The sequence below is a fragment of the Dipodomys merriami genome, unplaced genomic scaffold, assembly GCF_024711535.1.
Source record: "Dipodomys merriami isolate MVZ:Mamm:240054 unplaced genomic scaffold, mDipMer1.0.p SCAF_6, whole genome shotgun sequence".
Classification (NCBI taxonomy): Eukaryota; Metazoa; Chordata; class Mammalia; order Rodentia; family Heteromyidae; genus Dipodomys; species Dipodomys merriami.
In genome coordinates, this window is record NW_027206179.1 from 74,209,278 (window position 1) to 74,221,247 (window position 11,970).

Below are 11,970 nucleotides of genomic sequence, written 5' to 3' on the forward strand. Positions count from 1 at the left end.
AAAAATGTATTTAGAGTCTGTGAATAAAGAAAACCTTAAAAGGAATCAAAAGGAAGTTTCAGAGGGAAGAGATTACTTGCTTTTCTTGAATAAGTAATATGACAGCACTAGTCTCTCCCTTTGTCTTAAAAGGTATTAATGCTATTCTTTTTTAAAAAATAAATTTTATTCTTTGGTGCGGGGGAGGGGACAGAGAGGATTGGGTGGGAGGTGGGGGGAGATTGGGTGGGAAGGGATGGGAAGGGGAAACAAAGGAGGAGGCTACAATGCTTGATAAGAAATGTATTCATTATCTTGCCCATGTAATTGTAATCCCTCTGTACAGTATTTTCACAATAAAAAAATTAATGTTATTATCCACTTAATTTATTAGGACTCAGACAAAATGTAGACTAGTTCTTTGTTACAGTAACAGGCTCTAGTATAATTCCCAACAGAGTCCTATTCTCATCTTAAACCTCGTGAACACCTTGTTTTCTGTCCACATTCCTGCTAGCATTCTGGTCTTCCAAGTTCCCCCTAAAGTCATACATAAAGCTCTGCTACAACATTATAAGCATATTTTCTAACCCTTATCTCCAAATGTTTGCAAATGTCTCCTGCAAACAGTTCCAAAAACTTAAAAACCACATAGTCAGACATACTCACAGCAACAACCCAAGTTCTTTGGGACCAACTTTCTGTGCTTAGTTTCCTTTCTTATTGCTCTGACAAACTACTTGATAATAGAATCTAAGGAAATACAAATTGAGCTTGCTCACAGCTTGAAAGTTTTCAGTCCATCATGGTGGAGGCAAGCATCATGGGGCAGGATAGGTAGACAGGAAGGAGGGTGGGAGAAAGAGAGAGAGAGACAGAGATAGAGACAGAGACAGAGAGGTGGGGGAAAAGAGAGGGAAGGGAAAAGAGAAAGGGAAGAGGGGAAAGAGAAAGGAGAGATCAATTCCTATGCTTGTTAATACTATTCTTAAAGGAAGTCAATGAGGTAAAGTCTTTGATGTTTGCTTTACATTCATAATTCCAAAATAATTTAGGACTAGTAATCATATAGATGTTGTTTCTTAAATGTGTATTATAGATATGCATCACTACAGTCACTTTTTCTAAAAACTCTTAGAAAACAATAGCAGAATAACACTAGTTAAAATTTTCAGGTGGTGATGGTAAATTCTCATTGGGAATTCACTTGGGCTCCTGTGAAATAAGCATAACACCAAATGAAAGAAAACTGTGCCCTGAAGAATGTTGCTTATAATTTAATTTGTATTTATGAATATATTTCTCTAGAGCTGTTAAAACCTTCAACAAAAAATTGCCAAATATTATTAGCAGTAATCATGTATTACATATCTTAACATTTTTCTGAATCTGAAAAAACTTACGATTTTATTATATTTTTAATTGATAGTGGTGTGTATTTATCATGTACAACATACATTTTGAAGCATATAAATATGGTGGAATAACAATCTAGTGAATAGTTGCTTTACAAGATTATCATTTTTATGCTAAGAAATCTTAACATCCAGTTTCTTAACACATTTCAAGAATTAGACCAAAACATGGCACTTAAGGAGCAAAGCAGGTGACTGCTAGTTAATTTCCTCTGCTTTGCCTAAAAATTAATTGCATGAATGCAAAGGGAAGTTTAGAGTTCAAGTTCTTTGTTTCAAAGACATTTGCTAATGACAGGCAGCTCTAGTTCAGTCTTGATACCTAGGGATCCAGTGTGTTTATTTACTAATGTGCTGAGTATTGGAGCACTGGGCTCTGAGCTGAAGGTCACCAAATATGTATTAGGAGACACTGCAGTGTTTTAACTAATTCTGGCTTAGGTAATGACTTTAGTCTTGACAAGGAGATTTCTGAAAAAATGTTATCTCCTCCATCTATTTACTGATGTTGGTGTTTTGTGATATTATTTTTCCCTAAGCACTTTGGTGACCTAATAGGAGAATGTCAAGTTCATAGTGAAATCATCCCCATCTGATATTACTTCACTGATGAAGAAAAGAGAAATAGGCCAAGGCAGGAGACCTCTGTTAGTATTTGTCTAAAGAAGGTGCACAGGGATCTTTTCCAAGTTGACATAGGGTCAGGCCATGTCAACTTATTTGGTGAACTATATGTAGAAAGTCATGTTTCTTTCCAAGGTACACAACACACATCATTTGTGGATCATTCTGTAATTCTAAATGAGTTAAATTCCTATCTAGGTCTGGAATGGGATGCCCATTTGTCAAGTAAAGAAACACTAGCACAGAGGCAGATACACTGGGGCCACAAAGCCAGGTTCAGCATACAACTAGTATTTCCAAAATGCCACTGAGCTCATGGTTTGTTTATAAAGAGATAAAGCATTGCCTATTATGCATGAAGACTTATCCTGTATCTACTTCACATGCAATATGGGGATCATGTAATCAATAGACGTTTCTAATATGATTTGATTGAACTATAGTTAACTGAGAAAGATGCAACTTCCTCAAATGTTACGTGTCTTGGCCAGTGGTATCTGAACTTTTGACATATGGGAGTCTCCTTTGTATTAGGGATCAGTGATCTCCCTAAGCAAGGCTGAAGGCACACAGCTAGGGATGCCTAAGTGGGAAGCATCTCTTAGGCCGAGTGCAGAGAGACATGCACAGAACAGTAGCCCTGGCCCCTATCCTGGACCCCTTTCCCAAACCAAGATAAGAAGACAGCTACTTGTCTCAAGAATGTTAGCTTAAGAATTTATGCACAGCTTGGCTCCCTGACCCTTCTCCCAGAACAAGATATGAAAGTAGCTAGTTTTCTCAAGGATGTAAGCTTAAGAGCTTCTTCAGCTTAGAGTTACTTTTCTACCATGATGTCTGCTTTGTGTTAGAGAAGAAATTTACTTACTTACTTACTGCCTTTCCTACTACATCAAGATGGATAATAAAAGCGGCTTGAGAGATGAACTGGGGGCCTTTGTATGCTGAGACAAAGTGGCCCCTACTTTCCCTGCCTTGGTTGCTGATATTTTGTGTCTGTCTTTCTTTCTCATGTAGCACCACCCCTTTCTAGGTATCTGTTTTCCTTGCAGCACTGGACATGGCATCTTTGTACCTAATATAAGTTATCATTAAATAAATACCAAAACATATGCTAATTACCTTGAAAATAATAATTTTATTTTCATTAAGAAGAAGAGTGGTATTTGCAATATCTAGTATATGTCTGAGTCAAGCAGAAAAGGTCAGATAAGGTGATGTCAGGAAAATGAACCCTAAGATATGTATTCAAATGTTTTTTTTTCTTTCATGCGATTGTTTGTAACACATTTATAAGATTATTTCTTTGTTGCTTTGTATGTCCCTCCCCTACAGTATAATCCCTGCTTTCACTGTATTTGATGTCTGTATAATTTGTGGAGGGGAAGGGGAAAAACAAGTCGTTTAAATAGGGATACAGGTGGACCCATTGCAACAATGAGAAGTACAAGCCGTTATGTCAAAAATGAACTTTACAACTTTTTGGGGGTTGGGGAGGATTGGGTGGGGGGTCGGGGAGAGGATGGGAAGGGATGGGAAGGGGAAACAAAGGAGGAGGCTACAATGCTTGATAAGAAATGTACTCATTATCTTGCCCATGTAATTGTAACCCCTCTGTACAGTATTTTTACAATAAAAAAAAAGAAGAGGGGAAGAATACAGTCAAAGATATTCATCTTTGCATACCCTACAAAACTGTGAGGGGAAGGGTGGGTAGGAGAAGGAAGGTTAAGAATGTTGAAAGGGGTGACATTGATCAAGATACATTGTAATCATAAACTGCTTTGTTAAATGTCAATTTCCTTGTGCAACTACTTAAAGAATAACATATTCCACCTGGTGCGAGTGGATCATGCCTGTAATCCTAACTACTCAAGAGGCTGAGATCTGAGGATTGTGGTTCAAAGCCAGCCCGGGCAGGAAAGTCCATGAGACTCTTATCTCAAATTAACTACCCGAAAACCAGAAGTGGTGCTGTGGTTCAAGTGGTAGAGTGCTTGCCTTGAGCTGAAGAGCTCATGGACAGTGTCAGGTCGAGAGTTGAAACCCCATGACAAAAACAAGAGAAAAGAATAACATATTCATACCAAAAAATTTACATTTAAACATACATATTAAATACATATTATATGATGGAATGAGTTTTAGCAAATACAATCTTTGGTGGTTTGGAAACAAATATAACTTAAGTGAAATGACTTTGAACTTTAGTAATTACAACAATATCAATATATTCTTTTGAATACATGTTTCTAGTCATGTTGGATTATTTAATCTGTCTATAAAAAGCATGCTTTACATATACCATGTGCAAAACCTTACATAAAACACTGTCACACACCTTCTACTTTTTTTTTTTTGGTCGGTCGTGGGGCTTGAACTCTGGGCCTGGGCGCTGTCCCTCAGCTCTTCAGCTCAATGCGAGCGCCCTACCGCTTGAGCCACAGCGCTACTTCCACCTTCTACTTTTAACTCAAATCTACAAGAAACTGATCCAGAACCATTTCCTCATCTTCCCCCTTATACCCTGAGAGGGTAATTCTACTTCCTTTTCAGGGACTATATAGTAGCACATTACCAAAAGCAGGTTTTAGCTTTCAACCTACAGCACTGCTGCTTATCTGTTTTATCACCCTGGAGATAATACTTAATTTCCCTATGCCTGTCTTCTTTCTTTGAAGTAGACTTAATATAATAATAGTATCTACACCAAAGAGTTACATTGAGAATTAGCTTGATACATGTATAGCTTCATAAATTGAGTGTTACATATGATGACTATTATTACTATTATTATTCCTGATCTATTGGAAAAGTAGATATAGTCTGTGTGTGCACTTTGAGTCAAGCAATGGCCAAAGACCACAGTCTACCAGTTTGTTGGTCATGCCTGAGGAATCGTGAAGCTTTGCTTGAGCTCGTTAAATCTTCCATTTGGAAAACATTCTAAACTTTGTTTCATGTTTAGGAGATATAGGTGATTTGGGAAGAGTTATTGTTTGTGGGGCTGGTATATTCATCCTTGATGAATGCCTTATTGATTAGCAGTGCATGAAGGTGCTGCTCAGGAGATTTTCTTGGAGGAGATCTAATATTGATGTTTGAGTGCCAAGGAAAACTACTGTGGATTTTCTTTCTTTCTTTCATAGAAGCTACCTAATAGCATCAGGTTGTTGATCCGTTTACTGTATTTGGCCACCTGGTAGTGGCTAATGCTGATAAGACCAGGTTATAAATAATTTTTCTCAGAGGCTTACAGGAACACAGCCTTTAACTGAAAAAGGTGTGGGCATGGGGTAGACTGTAGATATCTCTTTGCTTCTCTTGTAGCAAACTCTGCAGACCAACCATATGTGTGCCACAACTTACCATGTATACTTCTTTCCTTTTGGCTTACTGAATATATTGTTTTCTTCTTTATTTCAATAATTTAAGATACATTCCCAAAATTACATTAAGCAAAATAAGCCAAACCCAAAGAAACATAAGTTGCATTTCCCTCCTCATTTGTTGTAACTATAATGTATCTATAAATCTACAGGTAAATATACTAGAAAAGAATATAAAATTACACTGGGACATGATAAATGATTCAGGTCTCTAGGCATTCAGACAGAATGAGAGCACAGGAGGATATTCTTGGGAGAGAATCACAAAGGCACAATAGCTATATGTGCATCTGATCAAATAAAATATTTATCAAAATGAACACCGAAATGGAAACAAGAGGTTTTGTTTCTTTGTTGCTATTTTTCTTTCCTTTTCCTTTGTCTTGCTTGGGAGGACAAGGTACGGTGCACAGAAATTCTGGGACACAGAGTGAGCAAGGGCACCAGTGATACTTCTTAGACACGATATGGAAGATGAATTATACAATGGTGGGAAAACCTGGGAGAGAGTTAGGGAAGGGATGACATTGTTCCAAAAGACTTGTACTCTTTATCTGATTAATGTAACTGCAAATATTAATAAATAATAAATAAATAACAATAACAAATATTTTTTAAAATATACATTTGCAGAGGAAGTTATGGACAGTAATAAAGAAACGTTCTTATTTCTGCTAAAGTTAGAGGATAAGAACAGAGTTGGATTTTAACTGTTTTCACTTTCCGTCTTTTTAAATTTTTTAAAATTTTATTGTAAAGGTGATGAACAGGGGAGGTAACAGTTACATAAGTAAGGTAATGAATACATTTCTTTTTAAACACTGTTACCCCCTGCCTCATTTTTCTCCCACTTCAGAATCATATTTTAGATTGGAGAAAATAATAATGTGTGCCATGCAGGTAGAATATTGTTAAATAAAATCAGATTTTCCTTTCTGATACCAATATTTGTAGGAAAAGCTCCTCTGTTGTCCTTCTAAATTACAATGTGCTATAAAAAAGAAAACTAGCCTTTGACTTTGGTCACCTGAAGTTCAGGTGTTAATGCCGTTCTCACTGCCCCACGATCTTGAATAATTTATATTATGTTCTTGATTCTTGTATATACACAGGATAAAAAGCGACCCTCCGTGGCTGGTTTGTGAAGTAAATGAAATAATTATAGAATGAGTGAAGTGTAGTGTGCATAGGTGTCTCGTAAGTGTTCATTTCTGTTTGACTACAAGATTGTGGTTGGTTCTAATGTCATTTGATTTCCAATTCAAATTCTGATTATCAAAAGACTTCCCAATTTTCTTTGAACATTAATCATCTTGTGCCCTTTTAAAGGGCACTGCCTCAGTGGATAGGTGTTTTATACTCTACTTAATCCAAGCTGTTGTGTTCCGAGTAAAAAGGCCATCCAAGAATTTGGACAGCTGAGACACTATGAGCAGAGTGGGTTTTCTGATGGTTTCTTTCTTTTGGTAAATAAAGTTTTATTGGAACACTGTTAAAACAAGATTACTTCATTTAATATAATTTTTTCCAAGTCTTTCCATTTCCTAACAAATGGAGCTATGTCATTCTTTCTGATGGAGGCATAGAATTCCATTGTGTGTGTGTGTGTGTGTGTGTGTGTGTGTGTGTGTGTGTGTGTGTGTGTGTGTGTGTGTATCACATTTTCTTTTTCTTTTTTTTTTTTTTTTTTTTTTTGGGGTCCAGTCGTGGGGCCTGAACTCTGGGCCTGGGCGCTGTCCCTCAGCTCTTCAGCTCAAGGCTAGCACTCTACCACTTGAGCCACAGCACCACTTCCGGCTTTTTTCTTATGTGGTGCTGAGGAATCAAACCCAGGGCCTCGAGCATGCAAGGCAAGTGCTCTACCACTGAGCCACCTTCCCAGCCCCCTATCACATTTTCTTGATCCATTTATCTACTGAGGGGCATCTGGTTGGTTCCATATCTTAGTTATGGTAAATAATGCTGCAATAAGCATAGTTGTGCTTGCAGCTTTAGTATGGTCTTGGAAAAAATTATATTAAGTGAAGTAAGCAAGCCCAAAGAAACATAGGTCCTATAGTTTCCCTTATTTGCAATAACTAATATATGCCTGGGACAAGCAGAAAAAGTCAAAAGCTATGCACATATGACCAGATAAGATGATGTTAAGCAAAATGAACCCCAAGATAGGGACACAAGTGGTTTTTTTTCTTTCTTGCTATTGTTCCTAATGTATTTATAATGTACCATGTGATTTTGTTTTGTTTCTTTATATGTTCCTCCCCCACAGTATAACCCCTGTTTTCACTGTATTTGATATAGGTGCCCCGCATCTTGTAGATACACTTCTCTAGCTTGGGAAAGGGAAGGGAAAAAACAAAATGCTTAAATAGGGATACAGGTTGACCCATTGTAACAAGGAAATGTATAAGACACTATGTTGAAAAATGAACTTTACAATTTAGGCGGGGGTGGGGGGGTGTAGTTGTGGAGGTGGGAGGGAAGGGATGGTAGGGGAAAAACAAAGGAGGAGGTAATAATGCTTGATAGGAAATGTATTCAGTACGTTGCTCCTATAACTGTAACCCCACTGTGCAGTATTTTTACAATAAAAAATGTATTTTTAAAAAAAGACTGTGGTTGGCCCCTAAAGCAGAGGCATTAGGTACCAGTCTAAGCCTTCAATGAAACATGTAATGTTGCCTCCTTCCAACCTCACTATCATAAGCAGTTTTAAGTAGTAGCCATTCCTTCAGCAGTCGGTGACCAGCTAGGCCATTGCTTGGAAATAGCTTTGCCTACTGAGAGATTTATCCATGATGAATAGATATCTCCTAATGTTTTATCTGTTCTTAAGCTAAGAATAAAGGCAAATGATAAGACAAGGGGAGGAAAGAGCAAGGAAGAACGCATAATTCTGAGGACAGTCTTTATTCATTTTCATAAATTGTCTCGGCTCTTCTCAGCTCCACTGCATACTACTGGCAGAAAGCATGGCCATGTGTATGCGCCTTACTTGGAGCATTGGCACTGTGGAGTAAGTACCATTATGTCATTTCCAAGTGGCAGCCTTAAGATAGTGGTTTAATCACCCATCTAGTTCTCTTCCAGAAAACCCATTATGCTCCCGATTATCAATGCTCACCATCTTGGGTCATGTTGGTGTGAACTCGTAGCAGCTTTGCAGCAAACAAGTGATAAAAGTGTAGCATGTGGAGCCTTCCATGTAAGATATAGAATGGGAGCTTCTGCTTGGCACTGGAGTGCTGAGATAGTTTGCCAACTACCATGTAGACTTTTTTCCTATCACCTTGATTGACTTTCCTGAAGTCCCCCAATTTGACTGGTGACATGCCTTGCCAAGTGTGTCAACTTCCATGTTCACCCTGTTTATTCTAAGGACCCATATCTCTTCTTCTACATAGTTGGCTTGCCAATATTTTTATTTTTATTATTAAAACTGGGCTTTAAGTAAACTATGTGTGGAGGTCTCCATCCATTTCAAAACTGCAGAGTACAGGATCTACTTGTACAGCAGATGTTCATTATTGAGGCTGAGTACTTCCTTACTGTAGTATCTCTGGCATAATGAGGGTGTTGAATGGTGTTTCAATATTCTGAGCTCCAGTGTCATTGGGCCATGAGTTTGGTCTCTCACATTCCTCTCAAACTAGTTATAGAAGGTTGAGCAAAGTAATTTATTTCGATGCTTCAGCATCCTCTTATAAAGAAGGGTATTATGATTTCCACCATAGGTATCAATTTGTTATGAGCAGTAGTGATTTATCTATGTAGAAGGATTTTCATAAACTATAAAGTATTATATACACATTAACTTAACTTTCTGCGTAGCAAGACTCCTTCACATTTTCCAGCTTACTAATTTTGATTAGCCAAGAATACTTCAGTGATCAGAATGTGGTAAAAGATGTCTTGCCAGCAGGCTTTCATGGTAAGAGGAAGTTTAGCCATAACTATCATCTCTCAAGAAAGGTCTCATGATGTATCAAAAGTAGGAAAGATTTTTGCAATCCTCTTTTCCCACTCTTTTTCTTTAAACATCTATACACCTACACACACACACACACACACACACACACACACACACACACACACACACACACACACACATATATGCAAACAGTAAAAACTGTTTGGCATATGCAAAAAACATAAATGCATTAATATGTATGTGCCTATCTATTTAAATACATATACATGCATATGCACATATCTCATAAGTATCATATACATATATTCACATTTATACATATATGCACATAAATACATATCCACAATGCTAGCAAGTTATCATGGATAGAAGAGAGAGAGTCACAGTATAGGAAACATCTGGCCCTCTGGCCCTATAAAGCCTGCAGAATCGTTTGATACATGAAGGAAAAGACACACAGTGCTTCTGGTCAGCTTTCTGTGGCCTGTCTGACTGCGTGGATGATTTTTTATGACTCATCATGACACTATAAATTTGTTGACAGATGAAAAGTTTTCCCATTCAGAGAAATAGGAATAGAAGAGTTTGCCTGAGCACGTCCCTCCCCATTACAAATAGAAGGCTATCAGAGCTGGAGGGGGTGTGGAAGCTGTTCTGCAATGATAAATTTGGGGACTTGATCTTCTGACATTTTTGAATGACCTTGTTTCAGGGATTTTGAACATAAAGGGAACCTGGAGCCTTCCATACTGAGAACACTTTGTACCCAGGGTGCATTGGAGCAGTGTTTCTGCCATATTTGAGGGACACTGCAGTGTGCTTGGGAGACAGAAAGATTTGCACGAAAGGACAGCTCAGGTAAATCATTCTCTCTCTGATCAGTGTTATCGTGAGTCAGGACCAAGAGACTACCCGTTCTTTCTGCCTGTGCAAACAAGCAAACTATATAGGAGGCCCAGTATTGTGGTTAGAAATGTCTCCTTTTCTTTATTAAACTTCCTTTTATCCCATCAAATTGCAATATTTATTATTTCAGGAATCCTGACTTCCATGCAAACCACCATTGGCAATAATCAGAAATATGACCATTCCCCCTCTTTATGACCTTTTGCAGAAATGTTCAATCTCGCTCTCTCACTCTCTGTCTCTCTCTGTCTCTGTCTGTCTCTGTCTGTCTCTCTCTCTCTCTCTCTGTCTCTCTCTCTGTCTGTCTGTCTCTCTCTGTCTCTCTGTCTCTCTGTCTCTCTGTCTCTCTGTCTCTCTGTCTCTGTCTCTGTCTCTGTCTCTGTCTCTGTCTCTGTCTCTGTCTCTCTCTCTCTCTCTCTCTCTCTCTCTCTCTCTCTCTCTCTGTTTCCCTGGCTCTTTACTCACCCAACTGGCTAGTGTTGAGTCCTGTTTGTCCCCTACCCGTGTAGATCAGATAGGGAAGGTAAACAGCTGAAATACCAAATAAACAGAAAAAGCCAGAAGTGGCCCTGTGACTCAAGTGGCAGAATGCTTGCCTTGAGCAAAAGAAGTTCAGGCATAGTACCCAGGCCGAGTTCAAGCCCTAGGACCGGCCAAAAAAAGGCATTTGGATTTGCTGTTCTGCTTTCAGTGTACAGGAAACATCCTATATGTTAAAAATCCTATATATTAAGTTTTTAAAATTTCAGTCTAGCAGTCCTCATATTCTTCTACCAAATCATTCTTTGGATCCTCTCTCTCATAATTACCTGATCCTTTGGAAACTTTTTTTTTGGCCTTTGTGTCTTTTGGGGCCTTTGGAATTTTGCTACAATCAGCCTCTAGAGGCACCACAATATTTCTTGAAGTTTTTTAGAATCACATGATCTCTATATATTATGAGATTTCACTAGGGTCCCTACCCTTAATTAATGTATCTGATGAATTCTAAAACTGAATGTGTCAAAGTTCTCAGCCAGAGGACAGATAAATGTCACATCCACGTAGTAAAAGATAAAAGGGAACCTTCATTAGAATCAGGTGCTTACATCATCGAGGTTTATTCCTCCTAAGATTTATTCTCAAGGAAGCACTGTGATCAAAAAGATTTCTTTCCATTTTAATAAAAAGTAGAAGTTTTTTTTAAGTAGCTAAGAACATCCTGGTTTAAGAAGTATGTGGAATTGTATAACAAACAGGAATGGAAACCTAGCAAACTTTACAAAACTTTAGAACTCTTAAATACAGAGCTCTAAAATAACTTGATTTGTTGTTGCCTTTCTGTTTTCTTCAACAATTCTGTGGTACTTTATGAGAAATGTTTGTTTGAATACATTCTTGGAATTTTTCATTGATCTTTGGCTCCTTTCCTTTGCAGTTTTTTTCTTTTTGCAAGGTGTTAGTACTAGGTTTGAATTCAGGGCTTACCATTTTTATACAGATACTCTAGCCACGTGAGCCATACTCCAAATAAATAAGTGTATTTGCTTTTTCTTGCTGTAGTAGATTTGGACTAGCATCTTCAAATTTTCATTTTTCACATAGCTAGGATGACAGGCAAATGTCACCATGCCTAGATTTTTCTATTGAGATAGGATCTCAAAAATTTTCTCCCAGGCTGCTCTGGAACTATAGTACTCCAAATCTCAGCCTCTTGTGCAGCTTAAATAACAGGTAAGTATCATCA